Below are 10,647 nucleotides of genomic sequence, written 5' to 3' on the forward strand. Positions count from 1 at the left end.
GGCAGTTTAGCTGTCTGTCCAAAACTGTCTGTTAACATCAGAAAGGATGGGACCCAGGAGGTTTACCAGTGGTATTCACGAGCATTTTAACTGACAATTCAGCCAGTTTTCTGTTATCTTTACACTTCCTCATGATGATCAGACTAACAGATTAATGTTGGTAATACACTGGTGACTAACTCTATTGGATCTTATTTCCACATCAACACACTCTTGAACTGCAATTCTTCTCTGGAGCTGAGGTACCTCATTTCCTTCACATCTGAGCATGAAGGAGGTGATGTGAATTCCAAATAGTGAAACTGCACATCCAGTGTTACTCGAATGATTGTTCATTGCATTTACATATTAAATCAAAAAAATTGTACTTACATAAACATATATACATAGAATCACACTCATTAACTATGTAGAAGCCTGTGTCTTTGGGTGCATCTGTGCATTTGTATTCATATGCATGTGCACGTATGTGTACATGTTTCTATGTCTGTGTATATGCCTGTGCATATTTATGTCTGTGTGTCTGTACATTCATGTGTATATCTCTGCCTGTTTATGTTTGTGTCTATATCCATAAAAATTATGCAAAGATGCATCTTCAAAGTTTCTATATATAGTTACAAAACAACCTACTTACCTGTGACTTCACGCTTTGAAATGTGTTCAATTTCTGAAAGAAAGGAAAGACTGTATGTAAATCCCTAAAGAAATTTATTTGACAATAGTACTTATTTATCATTTGAGCTATTTATCTCTACAATATATTAAATGTTCTGTGTATGTTTGTGCTCCCAGTAAGTATGCGACACTTACTTCCTGGAACATCAAGCCTATTTCCACCAGGATTTTCTGTCACATTATTCTGTCGAGATTGGCTTTCACTCTATGAAATGCTGCTGTTGAATTTCAGCAGGCCTTCTCCCGATTGTTCACTGTAACTTTGCCGGCAGGTAGCTAACTCTCTCACTCATACAATCAGCATGATAACGCAGTGCTGCACTTTGCTGCTCCTGCTTACTCTGCCACTGCATACCGATCTCTCCTTTTTCTAGGTCCATCAGACAACTTGAGGTTTGCAGTTGCACAGACAGAAGGAGAGAAACTTCCAGAATATGCAAAGTCAGAAAAGAAAACATTTGCAGTGCTGTGGGGAAAAAGCAAGGGAGAGGGACTAATTGGATAACTTTTTCAAGGAGTTGGCACTGGGACAATGGGCTGAATGCCCTTGTAATATGCCATAGGATTCTATGATTCTATGCTCATCAGTTAATTGGGTTTTTCACTTTTCCTGATAATTGTGAGTTCTTTGTTTTTTCAATGTCATCCTGACATCTCACTGTTCCATTCAACCACTGTCTCTGTTAGAATAATTGGGCAGCTGCAATTTTCCATAGTGACTGCAGATGGCACTGTGGGCTATGACAGGCTGAACTGCATTTGGGACTCAATGTAAAGAGTCAAAAATGTCAATTTTTGAGTCACCAATAGGCGAGACTGGGTACAACATGTGGCACAGAGGCACCTGAAGAGAAGGGAAGGTAGAAAATGTTTTCAAAATAATTTACCAGCAAAAGAAGAGGAGGGTATAGCAGGTTATAATTCGGTTAGGTTTACCTTAGCGATGGGCAGGGACAGGTATATACCGCAGGGCAAGAATTATAGCTGGGGGAAAGGAAATGATGACGCGATTAGGCAAGATTTAGGATGCGTAGGATGGGGAAGGAAACTGCAGGGGATGGGCACAAACGAAATGTGGAGCTTATTCAAGGAGCAGCTAATGCGTGTCCTTGATAAGTATGTACCTGTCAGGCAGGGAGGAAGTTGTCGAGCGAGGGAGCTGTGGTTTAGTCAAGAAGTTGAAGCGCTTGTCAAGAGGAAGAGGGCGGCTTATGTTAGGATGAGACGTAAAGGCTCAGTTAGGGCGCTTGAGAGTTACAAGCTAGCCAGGAAGGATCTAAAGGGAGGGCTAAGAAGAGCAAGGAGAGGACACGAGAAGTCATTGGCGGATAGGATCAAAGAAAACCCTAAGGCTTTCTATAGGTATATCAGGAATAAAAGAATGATAAGAGTTAGAACAGGGCCAATCAAGGATAGTAGTGGGAAGTTGTGTGCGGAATCAGAGGAGATAGGGGAAGCGTTAAATGAATATTTTTCGTCAGTATTTACAGTAGAGAAAGAAAATGTTGCCGAGGAGATTACTGAGATACAGCCTACTAGGCTAGATGGGATTGAGATTCACAAGGAGGAGGTGTTAGCAATTTTGGAAAGAGCGAAAATAGATAAGTCCCCTGGGCCAGATGGGATTTATGCTAGGATGCTCTGGGAAGCCAGGGAGGAGATTGCAGAGCCGTTGTTGTTGATCTTTATGTCGTCATTATCGACAGGAGTAGTGCCGGAAGACTGGAGGATAGCAAATGTTGTCCCCTTGTTCAAGAAGGGGAGTAGAGACAGCCCTGGTAATTATAGACCTGTGAGCCTTACTTCGGTTGTGGGTAAAATGTTGGAAAAGGTTATAAGAGATAGGATTTATAATCATCTTGAAAAGAATAAGTTCATTTGCGATAGTCAGCACGGTTTTGTGAAAGGTAGGTCGTGCCTCACAAACCTTATTGAGTTTTTCGAGAAGGTGACCAAACAGGTGGATGAGGGTAAAGCCGTGGATGTGGTGTATATGGATTTCAGTAAGGCGTTTGATAAGGTTCCCCACGGTAGGCTATTGCAGAAAATACGGAAGTATGGGGTTGAAGGTGATTTAGAGCTTTGGATCAGAAATTGGCTAGCTGAAAGAAGACAGAGGGTGGTGGTTGATGGCAAATGTTCATCCTGGAGTTTAGTTACTAGTGGTGTACCGCAAGGTTCTGTTTTGGGGCCACTGCTGTTTGTCATTTTTATAAATGACCTGGATGAGGGTGTAGAAGGGTGGGTTAGTAAATTTGCGGATGACACGAAGGTCGGTGGAGTTGTGGATAGTGTCGAAGGATGTTGTAGGGTACAGAGGGACATAGATAGGCTGCAGAGCTGGGCTGAGAGATGGCAAATGGAGTTTAATGCGGAGAAGTGTGAGGTGATTCACTTTGGAAGGAGTAACAGCAATGCAGAGTACTGGGCTAATGGGAAGATTCTTGGTAGTGTAGATGAGCAGAGAGATCTTGGTGTCCAGGTACATAAATCCCTGAAAATTGCTACCCAGGTTAATAGGGCTGTTAAGAAGGCATATGGTGTGTTAGCTTTTATTAGTAGGGGGATCGAGTTTAGGAGCCACGAGGTCATGATGCAGCTGTACAAAACTCTGGTGAGGCCGCACCTTGAGTATTGCGTGCAGTTCTGGTCACCGCATTATAGGAAGGATGTGGAGGCTTTGGAAAGGGTGCAGAGGAGATTTACTAGGATGTTGCCTGGTATGGAGGGAAGGTCTTACGAGGAAAGGCTGAGGGACTTGGGGTTGTTTTCGTTAGAGAGAAGGAGGAGGAGAGGTGACTTAATAGAGACATACAAGATAATCAGAGGGTTAGATAGGGTGGATAGTGAGAATCTTTTTCCTCGGATGATGATGGCAAACACGAGGGGACATAGCTTTAAGTTGAGGGGTGAAAGATATAGGACAGATGTCAGAGGTAGTTTCTTTACGCAGAGAGTAGTAGGGGCGTGGAACGCCCTGCCTGCAACAGTAGTAGACTCGCCAACTTTAAGGGCATTTAAGTGGTCATTGGATAGACATATGGATGAAAATGGAATAGTGTAGGTCAGATGGTTTCACAGGTCGGCGCAACATCGAGGGCCGAAGGGCCAGTACTGCGCTGTAATGTTCTAATTCTAATTCTAAAAGAGTGGTGGAAGCGAGTTCCAGGTTATTACCGCTTGCTGCGGCTTAAAAAATAATTCTTCCTTTTCTCCCCCCTGAATCTCTTGCCCTAAAACTTAAATCTGTGTCCCTCTAGTCTTAGTACCATCAGCTAAATGGGGAACAGCTTTTATTTGTCTACCTTATCTACCTCCTCATGTACACCTCTTATCAAATCTCCCTTGTTCAGCACCATTCGTCACTCCTCAGATACTGAAGCAGTCTGTGTAGAAATACAGCAAGACCTGGACAATATCCAGGCTTGGGCTGATAAGTGGCAAGTAACATTCATGCCACACAAGTGCCAGGCAATGACCATCTCCAACAAGAGAGAATCTAATCATCTCCCCTTGACATTCAATGGCATTACCATCGCTGAATCCCCCACTATCAACATCCTGGGGGCTACCACTGACCAGAAACTGAACTGGAGTAGCCATATAAATACCGTGGCTACAAGAGCAGGTCAGAAGCTAGGAATCCTGTGGCGCGTAACTCCCCAAAGCCTGTCCACCATCTACACAGTGGCAGCAGTCTGTACTGCGCTGTAATGTTCTAATTCTAATTCTAAAAGGTGACCACTGTCTCAAACAGTTGAACATTTACTTGGTACTCAGAAGGGCATACGCACATGCGAATTAGGAGCAGAAGTAGGCCATTCGGCCCTTCGAGCCTGCTCCGCCATTCAATAAATCATGGCTGATCTGATTGTGTCTTGAATTTCATACTCGCATCTACCCCGGATAACCTTTGATTCCCTTGCCTAACAAGAATCTATCTACCTCCGCCTTAAAAATATTCAATGTCCCCACCTCCACCACCTTCTAAGGCAGAGTTCCAAAGTCGCATAACCCTCTGAGAGAAAAAAATTATTTTCATCTCTGTCCTAAAAGGGCGACCCCTAATTTTAAAACAATGCTCCCTTGTTCTGGACTCACCCACAAGAGGAAACATCCTCTCCACATCCACCTTGTCAAGACCTGTTCGGGATCTTATAAACTTCAATCAAATCTCCCCTTATTCTTCTAAACTCGAGTGAGACAAGCCCAGTCTGTCCAACCTTTCCTCATAAGACAACGTGCTCATACCAGGTATCAATCCAGTAAACCTCCTCTGAACTGCCTCCAACGCAGTTACATCCTTCCTTAAATAAGGAGACCAAAACTGCAAACAGTATTTGAGATGTGGTCTCACCAATGCCCTGTATAACTGAAGCATAACATCCTTACTTTTATTTTCAATTCTACGCGTAATAAAGGATAGTATTCCATTAGCTTTCTTTATTACTTGCTGTATCTGCATACTAACTTTTTGTGACTCATGAACTAGAACACCTAGATCCCTCTGCACCTCGGAATTCTGCAGTCGTTCTCCATTTAAGTAATACTCTGCTTTTTTATTCTTCCTGCCAAAGTGAACAACTTCACATTTTCCCACATTATACTCCATCTGCCAGATTCTCGCCCACCTACTCAACCTATCTATATCGGTCTGCAGCCACTTTATGTCCTCTTCACAGCATACCTTCCTACCTATCTTTGTGTCATCTGCAAATTTAGCTACCATGCCATCGCTCCCCTCATCTAAGTCAGGAACCAGTTCAAATCTAGCTGTTGGTCATTGTAATATGGGTAGGGTAGTGATTATGTCACTAGACTAGCAATCAAGACAGCATGAGTTTAAATCCCACTCTGGCAATTTGGGCATTAAATTCAATAAAAATTTGGTGTCAGTAAAAGTGACCACAAACCTGTCTGATTGTTTTTTTTTAAAAACCCAACTGGTTCACTATTGCCCTTTGGTGAAAGAAATGTGTGTCTATATCTGGTCTGGCCGATATGTGATTCGAATCTCACCCCAAAATAGTTCACTCTTAACTGCAAGCAAGCCACTCAGTTGTTAGGATGGATAATAAATGCTGGTCTTGCCCATATCCTAAGAATGAATAGAAAAGGAAAGAAATATCCCATTGGGTGAATTAATAGTCCAGACACCACTTGTTATGGAAGCAAAAGCAATATCTGCTACAAAGGCTGCTGAGATACCATTTTAATTTGAACCTTGAAGAATGCCCTGGTTATACACTTCATAAAAGAGAACCATTGGAAAGCAGGAGCCAGCTAATAGCGGTTTCTATTGCAGCCAAGTAGCAGGTTATTTCTGTTCTGCAACTTTGCTTAAAATTCCAACATTCGTAACATGAAAGATTCAAAGTAAGAATGTTTTTACTCTACCCTAATACTGAATGTAAAGGGCAGCAGAACTTACTGGGAGCAACCACATAAATCATCAGAAGAGTTATAGAGGTGATTAGGACACCCAATAGGCAAAGAAAAAACCTCCATCTTCTGAGTTGAATAAATAAACAATGCCTCGGAGACATTTCCTTCAGTAGGTTTAGTTGCAGTTCTCCTTTTGATCAGATGCTAAGGTCAGAGGCTGTTGACTCCTCAGGGATCGTACGCTGCCTGCAACAAAAACAAACACAAGGTTATGTGACAGGCAGCTATTTTTTGTACGGTGGTGGGGCAATGCTCTGTGGTGGGCTTTAGGGTTTTGTCTCCACATTTTCCTTACTTGGCAATTTCCTAATATGGGCCATTATTCAGGGCCAGCCACTCAAGCAAGGTGCTCCTAGGAAGGATGAATCAGCAAGTGCTCCACACTGTCCTTCGGTGGTGGTCTTCCTAGCAATGGATGACTTAGGTAATTGTGGTCACTTGCTATCCCACTGTCTCCCTCAGGGAATGTTACATGGCACAAATGGATACAAGGATGTCAGAAAAATGACCACAAATTACCAAAAGTGTCTGCCTGCAACATTTAACTTTGGTGTCATCTTTCCAAACACAGGAAGGATCATCAATCCTCTAATAATAGTTAGTAATGGCCTTTAAGATACCTTACCAAGTGCCTAATAATGGGGACCAGAGACTTCTCATAGATAAAAGTAATAAAGTACGTGAATTAATAGTTGAAAATAAACAAGTTAAGTTAAATAAATTGGATCAAATCAATGGGTAAGGGTAAATAAACATAAACCGTTCAAAAACTCTGGTGCCAGAAAGCATTATGCTCGGAAACCACACAAATATTGTTTTAAAAAGATAGGAAAGCATTGGCTAGGAGAATTATGGGAGGGCCAGATCAGATTAGTTGCCCATTAAATACTGAAGATTTAGAACAACGTTTTAAATTAAAATTATCGAATAGTAATAATAAGGCTGATACTGGTAAATTTTCGAAGTGTAGATTAGAGGCGACTAATGAAAGTCTAATGGACGACATTACAGTTAAGAAAATTGTAGAAAATATAGAGGAATTTAAAAATAATACTGCATCTGGTCCAGATAAGGAAGAGATTTGAAGCTTTTGACCAATTTAAATTTAAACCCAACCGTCCTAGCGCGCTTTTCAAGCATTTCGTTGAAAACGTCTATTATCCCTGACAAATTTAAATCATGTAGAACTGTATTAATACCAAAGTCTGAAGATTCTGCGGTTCTTAGAAGGATTGACAATTGGAGGCCAATTACAATTGGTTCTGTTTTGCTGCGACTATTATAACTAAAAATTATAACTAAACGGTTAACAAATGCGATTTTAATTAATCCTAGACAAAAAAGGCTTTGTTGCTGGAACATTAGGATGTTCTGGCAATATTACAATTCTTCAAAATTGTCTAAAAGGTGCTAAAAAGGTTTTAAAAAAGCAACTTGCTGTCGTATTTGTTGACTTCGCGAAAGCTTTTGATTCTGTGCGATGTAGTTAATTTTGAAAAGCTTAAAAAGATTGGGCGTATGTCCCAAATTTATTGAATTTGTCGGAACTTTATATACGAATGTATCAACCACAGTTGAATGCGGTAAAGGCAAAACTGGGCCAATATTAATTAAGAAAGGAGTTAAACGAGATGATACTTTGTCACCAATATTATTTAATATTGTAATGGATAGATTATTATGTACGTTAAAAGATGATGGAATTGGGGTTCTGTTAGGTAATAAGGATAGAGCGGTGAAGTGTACGGCACTGGGATTTGCTAACCAAGTAGCTTTATTGAGCGATTCCTATAAGGCGATGAGTTTTTAGTTTGGATGTAAAGACTTGTAAGTCTTGCAGTTCTCGCTTTCAAACTTGTTTTGCTGGTACTAGAAGGCTGCAGGGGTCTTCGGTCTTGAGGCTTTAATTGCTTCCATGGGTCCCTGGAACTTTGCTTGAGAGAGAGACAGGGAGAGAGCGGTGCTTTCTTCTTGAAGTTTAACTGCAGTTTGCCCCAAACCTCTCTGTGAGGTACAGTTCAACAATTCCCAGTCTGGCCAGCAGGTAAGTCATGTGACTCGCTCTGTTTGAAAGAGCCTCTTCTGGGGAGGGATGTTGATTCTTCAAAGCTTACTAGACACACTAGGTTGTAGGAGTGGAGTGCTGGCTCTTACACAGACAACATGTGGATCATCACTGTTGCCCAGCCCAATCTTGCTAAATGAATCAGGGAGCACTTCCATTGTCTCTCGAGTCAATTGTCTCTCAGAATGCAAATGTGTTTTCAGCCATTCAGTTCGGTGGTCTTTTTAAACAAGTTATGTTCAAAGTCCAGTAAAAGTTCAAACAGTGTTCCATATGTCGAAATTAATAGGTTTCCATTTGGTCAGTGTGGTTTCCATCACAGTATGTATTCAAACCCTACAGTGAAACTTGAACCCACTAACTGATTCAGCTGCAAGAGTGCTACCAAATGAGCTTAGCTGACACTTGAAAGTAAACTTTCTATTGCTGAAATGTGGCTTGCAGTGCGAGTGGATCTCTAGGGGTTGGCCCTAGTTAATATGACCAACAAGATCCCAACATAGATTGGACCACCTGCTAGGAGCTCTCCTATGGGTGGGATTTGAATATTCAGTATAGGAACTGCAGCCAGTTTTTGAAAAGACGTAACCATGTGGGTGTTTCAGAGCCAGAAGATACCGCTGGGGACATAATTGGTCTGGTGCCAGCTGATCTCCATCCTCCTTCATCTTGTACCACATCAACCATGAAATACTGCAAAATACGTTAAAAGCAATCCCCATCATTTATTTTAAATTATCCTGCCAACTGGCATGGGACCTTAGATTGCAACTAGATTCCTCGTTGATCCTGTAGTTGCAGTAAAGGTACACATTGTAATAGTACTCATCTTTAAAAGCAGGATGGAGACAGGAGTAGGCCATTCAGCCCCTTGAGCCTGTTCCACCATTCAATTAGATTATGGCTAATCTGTATCTTAAATTCATGTACCAAACTTGGTCCCATAACTCTTAATATCCCTGCTTAACAAAAATTTATCATAGTTTTGAATTTTTCAATTGACCCTCAGCCTCAACAACATTTTGGAAGATAGTTCCAGATTTAAAATACCCTTTCAGTGAAGATGTCCTTACGAACATCACCCCTGAAAAGCCTAACTTTAATTTTAAGGTTGTGTCCCCTTGATCTGGACTGTCCCACAAGAGGAAATAGCTTCTCCCCATCTACCCTATCAACTCCTTTAACTCATCTTAAACACCTCAATTAGATCGCCCAGCAATCTTCTATATTGAAGGGACCTGTCGTCATAATTTAATGCTTTTGGTTCCAGTATCATTCTCATCATAATGGTTTCCCATTCTACTAAACGCTTATTCTTCAGTCAAAGTTAGCTTTCCAGTGATTTTGCAGATATTATCAGTCGCCTCTTGTTTTAAATTAGCATAAACATTTCCCAGCATGCTCTTGTGCCAAAACAGGAAAGACAGAAAGAAACAGAAAAATAACAATTTTTTTGTTTCTTGAAAAAGCACTTAAATTTCACTGAGTAAAAAAAAAAGAAAAATATACACCAAAAGCAATCTCTGTCCTTTTAAGATCTATGCATGCTGAGCATCTCTTTACATTCTCTCTGTCTGGGAAAACTGTGGGCTGAGCGTACAATGAGATCCCATTGTAAATGACAGGAAATCATCCCTCCTCTCATTTGCATGGATTTTACATGGTTTTAAATATCAAAAGGAAACTCCCACACAAAATGGAAATTATATTCCTAATGGAGCCAAATGTAAGAAGTTGGTTCAAAGGCAGCTCAGATGGATGGGATGTTTTCTTCTCTTTGTAATGGTTGATAAAAATTTCATTTGAACTCACACACCAGAAGAAAAAAAGCCTTTTTAATATTCAGCATTGAAACATAGGTAATCTCACTCGGTGAAGACATAAGGGTAAATTCTGTAGGAAATGGTATAGTTGCACGAGTGGAGTTCAGGAGGGCTTGTTGAGTTTTGTATTTGGAAAACTCCCAGGGTAATATAGAGTGAGTCTGCATTTGGATCTGCCCACGCTATAACTGCCCCAGGAGTGCTCAGGTCTGTCACTGATTGCAAAGTTTAAGCAAGACATTTGATGCCCAGCCCTTCATCTAGAGCAATACAAAAACAAACTGACACCTACAATGGGCACTGAATATTCATCAATATCTTTACTGTACAGCAACAATATAAACCTATTCCTCAAAGCAGTCTAAAGATTGGGGTTTTAACTTTCCTAATACATTGAAATGCTACTTTCACATCAGGAGGATAAAGTCCGGTTTCATTACATCTTATTAAAATTAGTCACCAAAATGAGAATGGGGCTTAGAGTTATGAGGACATGCTGCATAAACATGGGTTGTATTCTTTTGAGTTAGAAGGTTGATGGTCTTAGACTCAACTATATTCCCATTTTCACCTCTTCCAAAACATCTTGCATCATCATCCCTTTTGTCAGTTAATCTCCTTTTGCCTTCCACCCTA

The sequence above is a fragment of the Heterodontus francisci genome, chromosome 30 (assembly GCF_036365525.1).
Source record: "Heterodontus francisci isolate sHetFra1 chromosome 30, sHetFra1.hap1, whole genome shotgun sequence".
NCBI lineage: Eukaryota > Metazoa > Chordata > Chondrichthyes > Heterodontiformes > Heterodontidae > Heterodontus > Heterodontus francisci.